This window comes from Habropoda laboriosa, unplaced genomic scaffold (assembly GCF_001263275.1).
Source record: "Habropoda laboriosa isolate 0110345459 unplaced genomic scaffold, ASM126327v1 scaffold126, whole genome shotgun sequence".
Classification (NCBI taxonomy): domain Eukaryota; kingdom Metazoa; phylum Arthropoda; class Insecta; order Hymenoptera; family Apidae; genus Habropoda; species Habropoda laboriosa.
The window spans coordinates 1,079,171-1,088,253 of NW_017100288.1; the positions used below are offsets into that span (position 1 = coordinate 1,079,171).

The 9,083-nt window shown below is 36.8% G+C and overlaps 2 non-coding genes across 2 annotated transcripts; both read left to right on the top strand.

The window, feature by feature from the left end:
• Positions 1-2,166: 2,166 nt before the first annotated feature.
• Positions 2,167-2,239, top strand: Trnat-ugu. Its single transcript has one exon. It is a non-coding gene; the product is annotated as a tRNA-Thr (tRNA).
• Positions 2,240-7,630: 5,391 nt separating this feature from the next.
• Trnat-ugu lies at positions 7,631-7,703 on the top strand. The gene has a single exon. It is a non-coding gene; the product is annotated as a tRNA-Thr (tRNA).
• The last annotated feature ends 1,380 nt before the right edge of the window (positions 7,704-9,083 follow it).

A 9,083-nucleotide genomic window follows, 5' to 3' on the forward strand; every position in this document is an offset into this window, starting at 1 on the left:
ACCCAGGACGTGGCTCGCGAATGCCGATTAGCAACGGAGAATCTTGGACCAACCGTGGAGGCCGTTTCACGCGTAATTTCTCGCTCCGTATATAAGTCTCCGTTGGTGAATCGTCATTGAAGAATGGAAGAAGAAGAAACAACCAAGATGGTCCTTCGATTAACATTTTCCCCTGTTAATGGAACACTCTGGAGTTAGAGAACTTAGGGGACGATACCAGTGTAGTGATATCGTGAAAATGTTGCCTCTTTGAACGTAAAGTAGGTTTAAGAGGCGTAGGACGAAGGTTGCGAAAGAGAAAGTGCAGGGTTGACAGGGATATAAACCAGGCCCTTTGCGAAAATCGTGAAATCTCAAGGGAAATCTCCAAATTAGGTGCGCGTATGGTGGGAGAGAAAGAAGGCAAAGGAAGAGCTTTTCTTGCATGCAGAGTCAGTGTTGCGAAGAGAGTCGGAGTGCTGTAAGAGTCGTCAGAGTGTTGAAAATGAAATTGCAGAGGAAGTGAGTATTAGATAGAGTCGTCAGAGTGTTGTGAATAGAGTTGTCGAGAGAGCGAATGTTAGATAGAGTCGTCGGAGTGTTGGAGATAGTGTTGTAAAAAACGTTATCTGAGTTGTCTGAAAGTAGGTAAGTGTAAGGAATTTTCTATCTCTTTCTCGAACCGCGGAAGATATATAAACATATTCACTTTTGTTTTGTTGAGAATAACCGAAACATCTGCGTGCATATTATATAAATAAGAGGCGAGCAACAAAAGCGAGTCAGTCTGTCTGTGCACTGTGTCTGTAAACGTCTGTTTCCTCGTCAGTGTAAATAATAAAATACGTGGTAGATTTTCTTTCTAGAAGAAAGTTTTCCGTGTTTCTTACATAAGAGTCGTTCTATAATTGTTAAAGCTGCGTAAGTTACGACAAATTATTATTACACAACCTTAAAATAATTTGAAATGTAACTTAAAATGTAGTTATATTCGTGAAACCTAAAGAAAAAGATTTTTTTCATATAAAAACCTCTTCCAAGATGTATAATTTATAAGTAATTAGAAGTAATCACGTTAAGTACCTCGTTTGATCTTTCCTTTTATTCCAACCTCGAAACATGGTGCACTTTACTCGCGTACCTTAAATAATTGATCATTTGTTTATCGAAAACTCGATAGATTTCTTAGAATTCACTCACAAGTAGTGAAGTTAGACATTGATTGAGTCTGAGGTGGGAAATAAATCGCGTTAAAAAAGATTAGATTACACTCGACGGCTGGCATTTCTCAATTGAACGGTAACAAATGTAATTAGACGTGAAATTTCAAGTGTTGGTAAGTAACAACGATTAAAAAGATGAAATTAACTTAACAACGTTACGCTCGAAGTTTATTCCCTTGTAAAAGAAGATAACGATAAATTTCAACGATCAATTTATATCGTATAATCAGCTTATACACGATGTAGTTTAATTAAATACCATATACTTACGATGGAAATATTCGCGTTGAATCGAACGTCAATTAAATTGCTTTCGAACATTCGATACGCCCCGTTAAACTAGAAAATTCACGCGATATTTTTATACGTTCAATTACAACGACTTGTATCGAATATTTGAAAAGACGCATCGAACGGAATAAATGATGGATGTGGAAGGTTAAACGAAGTCAATGGAACATTAGAATATTGCGGAGAAGAATGAACGAGGACTCCGATAATGGACAGAAAAGCCTTTGAGAAAAATAAAGAAACACCTAACTCAACGTGAAATGAAATAAAAAGTATGAAAACCTCCAGTTATATACTATTTCCCATTCGTGATAATAACTGGAGAACAAAGTTACTTTGTTTAACACATTTTTCTTTTTCCAAAGTACCATTTGAAAATTAATAATAAATACTTCGAAAGAATTTATCCATGAAGAATATTGAAACAAGCGTATTTTGAATTTTTGTAATAAAAAGAAAATACATTAAACGACGTTTCTTATGATAAGCTCTAAGTTTCAATTTCAAGTAAAAATTTTTTATCGTAATTGGTATCACTTTCAGATTTTCAAAGGAAAAATGAATTTCACGAAGTGTGAGATATTTATGAATTTTTTTGCAAGAAAAAATGAAAAATGAAGTACTTTTCGGCGCGGTTGCAATCGGACGTGCATAAGAAAAAAAAACTTCAACAGCCTCCATAGCTCAGGGGTTAGAGCACTGGTCTTGTAAACCAGGGGTCGAGAGTTCAAATCTCTCTGGAGGCAGATTTTTTTCATCGCTGTGCCTTTCGTACTTTTGCCGATAGCATCGGCCAGATAAGCTTCCTGATAAGAAACCTGTATAAACTGAAAGTGTACATAAAAGCGTATCAGGTCGAATAATGTCGAGGAATAAAGATACCTAAATTCAATTTCATTTTATTACTGGGACATTTCATTGAAACAATTTGATTTTTAATTACTCTTCAAATTGAATCAGTTTCGACATATATTTTTACGTTACTGGAACAACTGGAATAAATGCAATTGTTACTGGAATAAATGCAATTGTAACAAAGACAAAAGTTCTATTTTCAATTGAAATTTTCCAGCTTCGACGAATGTCTTTCGAATTCGTAATAAAAAGTGTGCAAAAAGGGGTCACTTCTTTAAACAAACAATGGCCTCTCAAATCTGTTAACTGAGACCTCTGGCACACAGGCCACCGAAAGAAAGAAAAAAAAAGAAAATTCATTAACAAACTTCCGCCCCTTCTCTGCCACGCCATTCGCAATTTCGCCTTGACTTTTATTTCTCTTGAAGACAATACCGCTTTATAGTCTGTAAATTAACGGTGACTTCTTGCCAGAGGTGCACGGTTCGAACGGTATCGAACTGGTATCGGTTAAGAAATCGATAAATTCACGCAACAAAGACCGCGCGGAGGGTTGAATTGTAAGTTAGCCGAGCACAAAGTGCTTTAGTATTGTTGGAAGAGAGAGAATGCACCCATTCCAGGCCCAGTTTGCTCGATAATATAAAGGCGCCGTATATATTCACCGATACGTGCCAGAAATTATAGGGAATTTCGAAATACATCATTCCTGTTCACGATGGAACAGAGTGGTCGTTCGCAGTAGCACGCCCACGTTATTACTATCTTGTAAATTTAACAAGGAATGATATATCCGCTTCCCTCCTCTACGTACAAACTTCTAGGCGATGCATCTTTCGACCTGACTATCCGTTTTAATGTTGCCCAAAGCGAGTAATGTGACATAAATTATCCAGATATATCGATAGACACTCGAGTCGTCGAATAGAAAGGAAACTATCGTCGTCGTTCCAATGGTAAAATTGTCGAAATTTAATTTTTTTTTTTTATGGGGAAAAATTGATTTTGCAAAATTATCGAAACTTAATATTTCCGGAGAGAAGAACACCGTTTTGTGAAATAGGCTAATCTTAATTTTTCAGAAGAGAAGACTATTTTGTAATATTGTCAAAACTTAATTTTGTCTGGAGAAAACAAAGCATTTTGCAGAATTGTCTAATCTTAATTTTTCAGGAGAGAAAAAAACTATTTTAGCAAATCTTTAGCAAAAAATTTAGCAAAAAGAAAAAATTAAAAAATCCTCCTCTCTCCTAAACAGTTCAGATTTTGCAGTTTCGCAATTTTACCAGTGAAACGACAATACGTTACTGAATAAAATCTCGAAATTTCATTCGGGAACTGCTCGATTTAGCGAGACGAAAATTGTGCATTTTTTAAAAATTGCTTTGAAGAACAAATGAGCAAAAGGTAAGGGCGAAAGGGATTAAACGTACAGAAATAATAAGGAAAATACTGAGACAGAATCACAAACAGTACTTTATCTAAACCTAAAAAGGAAAAAGAAGAGAATTGAATCTGGAAAATTCAGCAAGGCGAAAGAAACAAATGAGGGAAATAAAAAATAATTAGAGTTCAAACCACAACGATTACTTCTACCGCGAACTTTTCTCAGTGGGAGGGGAAAAAGAAAAACCAAGGGTGAAAAGTCGCAAAAGCGTTCGACGAGATACAATTTAATCCCATTGACGAAGTTCACCCGAGGGGTAGGGAATAATTAATATCAGGGGAGTGGTTGCAGTTCGAAACGTTTCGCAACTCGTTTATCGACAGCGAGATGCGGAAATTCTAAAAGGGTAAGAGTTAATCCAATAGGAAGTATGTAATGCAGTTTCTCGGGAATCCAGTGGACCAGGTCTAGTTTGCCGGACGTCCCGATGCCCGCATGCCATCGTGGCCCTTGATACGTGGTTAGAAATTAAAGGTGAAATTCGCGTTAGCTTGCTTTCCACGCAGCCGGAAACGAAAGATTCCCATGCGCCATCCGGTTGATATTAGTCTAACGAAGCTGTAGTCAAGCGGTAGATAGCAATGGCAAGGGTAGAAAGTGCAACCCGAAAATTCCCAGTGACGAGGTACGGAGAAAATAAAAGGGGGCCACGATTCTCGGTAAACCGCTTAATTTGAATTCCCGAATTTCCTGCGGGCCAAATTAAAACCGCATGGATGCCAGACCCGAACGAAAAACTCGTCAAAGCATCCGGGGGTTATGTGTCTGATCAAGCTGTAGTTACCGGATCGTGGTTTCCATGAGCAAACTTTCCTGATTTTTCAGGACCAGTTTCCCTCTAACCCTTCTTTTTTTTTACCCTTTCGCTACGAAGGGTCACTCTACAGTGGTCCTCCGTAGATGGTACAGACAGTCGCTGTACTGAAATCATAGCTACTGGTGAAGTAAGAAGCAACGATGTTCCTTCTTGCAGATAGAGTCAGTGTTGCAGAAAGTGTCGAAGTGTTGTAAAAGTGTCAGAGTGTTGGAGATGGAGATGCAGAGAGAGAGTGAGAATTACATAGAGTCGTCAGAGTGTTGTATCTTGAATCAGTGTTGCGAAGAGAGTCAGAATATTGAAGACAGAATAAGACAGTCGTTTAATAAGAGTCACTTCACATTATTAGAGCTGCATAACAATTGCCTTAGCGTTGCAACTTGTATCAAATTATCATTATATCCGTTAATTGTCCTTACCGCAAAAAACACAATACAGATTCTACGGTACGATATACCCGATTCTTGGTTCCTTCGTGAACAAGAGTGAAAATAATTCGACTTTAGCGTTACCTTGTGAACACGAATTATCACGATCCATACACGTGGAACGCTAATTGTTTCCAAAGGTGTTAAACGTCAAATTTCCGTCAGGAGTCAGAATGTTCCAGGGAAGGCCCTTCATGCCCGCATGTATACGTCACAAACTCTGATGTCGGACGTTGATCGGTCGAAATCCCTGACACGCGACAATCCGTGATAGAAACGGATACACGTCGTATCCTTGGCGGTATCTAGACAATATCCATAGATCCGGGTCTCGGTGGTTGAATGGAGAGCGTGTCCGCGCGTGCGGAACGATTTCCATCGGACAGTGCATTAGGGCCGAGCCAGGAACGTTTGTTGATTTTTCCCCGTCGAAAACGACGACGATTTGTCCGCAAACATTTGGTTTCCCCAAGCTATGGGCTCTCTACAGATCCGTTCGTTCCCATTTTTCCTTCCGAACCTCAGCTCCATACCCTCCTTCCTTCCCTTTCCCACCCTGTTGTGCAACAGCAGCAATGCCGTTTACGTGATCGTCTGTGTGTGCGCATGTGTGTATACGCGTCGGGAGAGTGCACCGATTAAACACAAAAATAGAGCACAGGGCACGCTTCGAGTCCTTGCAGACATTGTGCAGAGTACACACTCCCTGTGTCCGCTGTTTGGAACACGTTTATCAAATTAAAGATTCACGGGACATGGTTAGGATGCTGCTTACTTTCTTCCTCCTCCCCTTCTTGGGAAGTTCAACCCTGCAGTCTCGAGTTTGCTGGTTTACGGACTTGAGAAACGAGCGGAATACGCGAATATTGTTGTAATATCGTCGAAATTTATTTGGTGATCAACGGTATTTGAAAATAGGAATTTTTTTTTATTGGGGTTTGATCGAGGATTCTTCACTTCAAGTGTTTAATTTTCGCAGAGGAATTACGAAAGATTTTAGATGTGTTTCTGATTGTTTGAATATACACGAAAGTGTTTTGGTTATTGCTTGGCAATATTTAAAGAAGGGTAGATTATCATGGAACAGTCTTTTTTGAAATTGGTGAATGAAGAAACGCAAATTAATAAATTACTGTCTCACATTGACAGAAGATTTCTTTATTCGATCTGTTATCTGTCAGATATTCTGTGAAAACTTCGTGAAAGTAATCATTAAATCATCGCATGCAACGACGCAAATCCATTCAAACACCGAAGTAATACTATTTTCGGACAGGGAGAAAAATTCAAATTGATTCCGCAGGGAAGTAAATGAATTCTGTCTAGTTCAGAAAATAGGCATTCGTTAAATATTTGTCGGGCAAATGGAAAGATCGTCTCGTGAATTTTTTCTTGTTTCGAGGGTTGTGCTGGTGAAAGGTCTTCGTGGAGTTGGGTTCTCGTTGGAAATCAAAATTTCAAAAAATCCTCTCGTCGGAAAAACTCAAAGAAGAGCGGGTACATTGTGGATGACGCATGTCGTATGCATAATAAATCAAGCGCGAGTTGGAAATTCACTTGGATAACATTATTACCGGCGAGTACAGCAGTGTAATAATGTAATTAGCTAATCGCTAACAAGATCGACGTACAGTTTACCTGATGCGATTGCCGTCATTCCTCTCTCGATTTAATTGTTACAAATTGTTTGTATGCTTGCCAATCAAAATTGTATGTATAAACACTAACCGTTGGTAATTTATCGACACTTCTTTTTTTTTTTTTTAATTTTCATATTCAATTTCAGTGAGTGATTTGAGAAAATATTAATAACAGAAGAATGAAAAAACGTTAATAATTATAACAGAATGAAGAGACTGTGAGGAGTAAGAAAATTAAGAAAGGAGATGTGAAATATTGTGAATAATAACAGACTCTCTTTTCCACTCTGGAAAAATTGAAGTATTATGAATAGCAGTAAAATAAATGGTAAATAGATTGTTATTATTCTGCAAGTAAATTTGAACGAGATATATTTTTGAATTTCTTCAAGTGTCGATGAAAAATTCTTAAAAATAAACTGACATGCTACAAAATAATTAAAAAATTTAAATTTGCACAGAGATGAAACTTTGTATAAGAAGGAGAGACGTGTTCAACAGAAAACGTGATCTGCAAAATTTTAACTAAAAGACAGTTCTAAAACGTAACTGCATTTTACAAAACCAACCAAATTTCACTAATTTTTTGTAAAGCATTATATTAACATTCTTACTATTGTTATTAAGATATGTTTTGAAATGCACGATAATGTTCCCTTATATATTTTACATTTAATATTACACGATAATATTAAATAAACGTATATTAACAAATCTCAAAAATATTCTTATGCATTTATTATAATAAGTCACGTCGAAAATCATTCCTGCAAGACATCTCTTACGTTTAAAATATGCAGGAATTTAGAACATAAATATTAGCGAGTAATTAATTTTTCCAATAATTTTTGTAAGTCTTCCACGAAACGTCAAACGATATATACTAAATTTTCTGGAACTGGAGACTCTGTCTTCTTCTTCTACAATCCCAAGGAAGAGGAAAACCGTGAGCCTCCATAGCTCAGGGGTTAGAGCACTGGTCTTGTAAACCAGGGGTCGAGAGTTCGAATCTCTCTGGGGGCAAACGTTTTTTTTTCTTTCTTCATAATAACTCAAAAAATCTTTTTCAGTTGATAGAACATGATTTTCAATGTAAACATGGATAAATTTATAATTTCACATATAGAAATGAATTATTCTTCTAACTGCAGCAGATAAACTGAAATGGAAACTCCTCTTATCTCTTATCACGCTTCTACAAACAGAATAAAAACGCGATAGCGTATTTCGAAATTCAGTATACATATTCTTTTTGAAGCGTTAAACGAAACGACAAACACAAAGTGCGCATATTAATACACATTTACTTGTATAAAATTGTTACACAAAGTCGTTATACCGACGCTTTACCGGTTCAAAATTGAACGAAACTTGTACAGGTTCACGCCGCGATTTTATACATGTGTAATTAACGTCCCTCCTGAATAAGGACAATCGCACGTGCAAATATTTGTAACAGTTCACTGAATTTCTCGCTGTCCCCACAGATATCCTTCGTCCCAAACGACCGATGCTGCTTCGCTATCGATCACGACGATAAAACCTCTGCTATCCGCCTCTGGACAAAACTTTTCCTACCGATACTTCTTACGTTCTCACGTAAACGTACTACTTGAATGGAAAAAATGTTGTCTCTGTTGCACAAAGATCATTACACTTCAGGAATCACTTCTTCATAATTTGCAACTAATTGAAAAAACATCAACTTTCGAAACTTGATAAAAGAGAATAATACTTTATTGGGATTTCAAAATAATATTAATTTGTAATTTGTTAATCTTCCATTCTTGAATTTTGTAAAATAGAGAATGATCATAATTCGACATTAAACTAAAGCAATGAAGTATATTAGTTTGAATTTGATTTGAAATGAAAAATCTAAATGAAAAATCGTTGAGAAACCGGAGTTTTTGTGATTGCAAGAAACTCGTAAGATCGTCACTTTGTTCGATATGTCGCAAACGATAATTTTTCAACGTCCATAAGTAACTTGACCACAAAGAAGAACATTGCTTCAATTTGTCTCTATTTTTTGCATATAAATAGCATAGAGTTTTTAACCTCTGCAAGATGAGGAGTAAAGTTTTTATTAAAAGATGGATTGGCAAAATAGCAACAGTGTCGTCGAACACTTAAAAGCTTTCATGATCCGATGATATCATGTGAAAATGTTCTTGTTGACAGAAAGAGGATCAAACGGAAAGTTCATTGGTACACCGCAGAATTAACATTTGTCATTCAACATGATTCATTGGTACATACAATAAATGGTCCGTTCGTTGCCTCAGTTATTCGTTTAAAGTAATATCGTACACGTTTTAACATCATGGTCACTTACACGAGGTCCGCGTCTTTCATAATTAGAAGACTAAGAAAAAATTAAAATCGTCATTTACCTTCCTT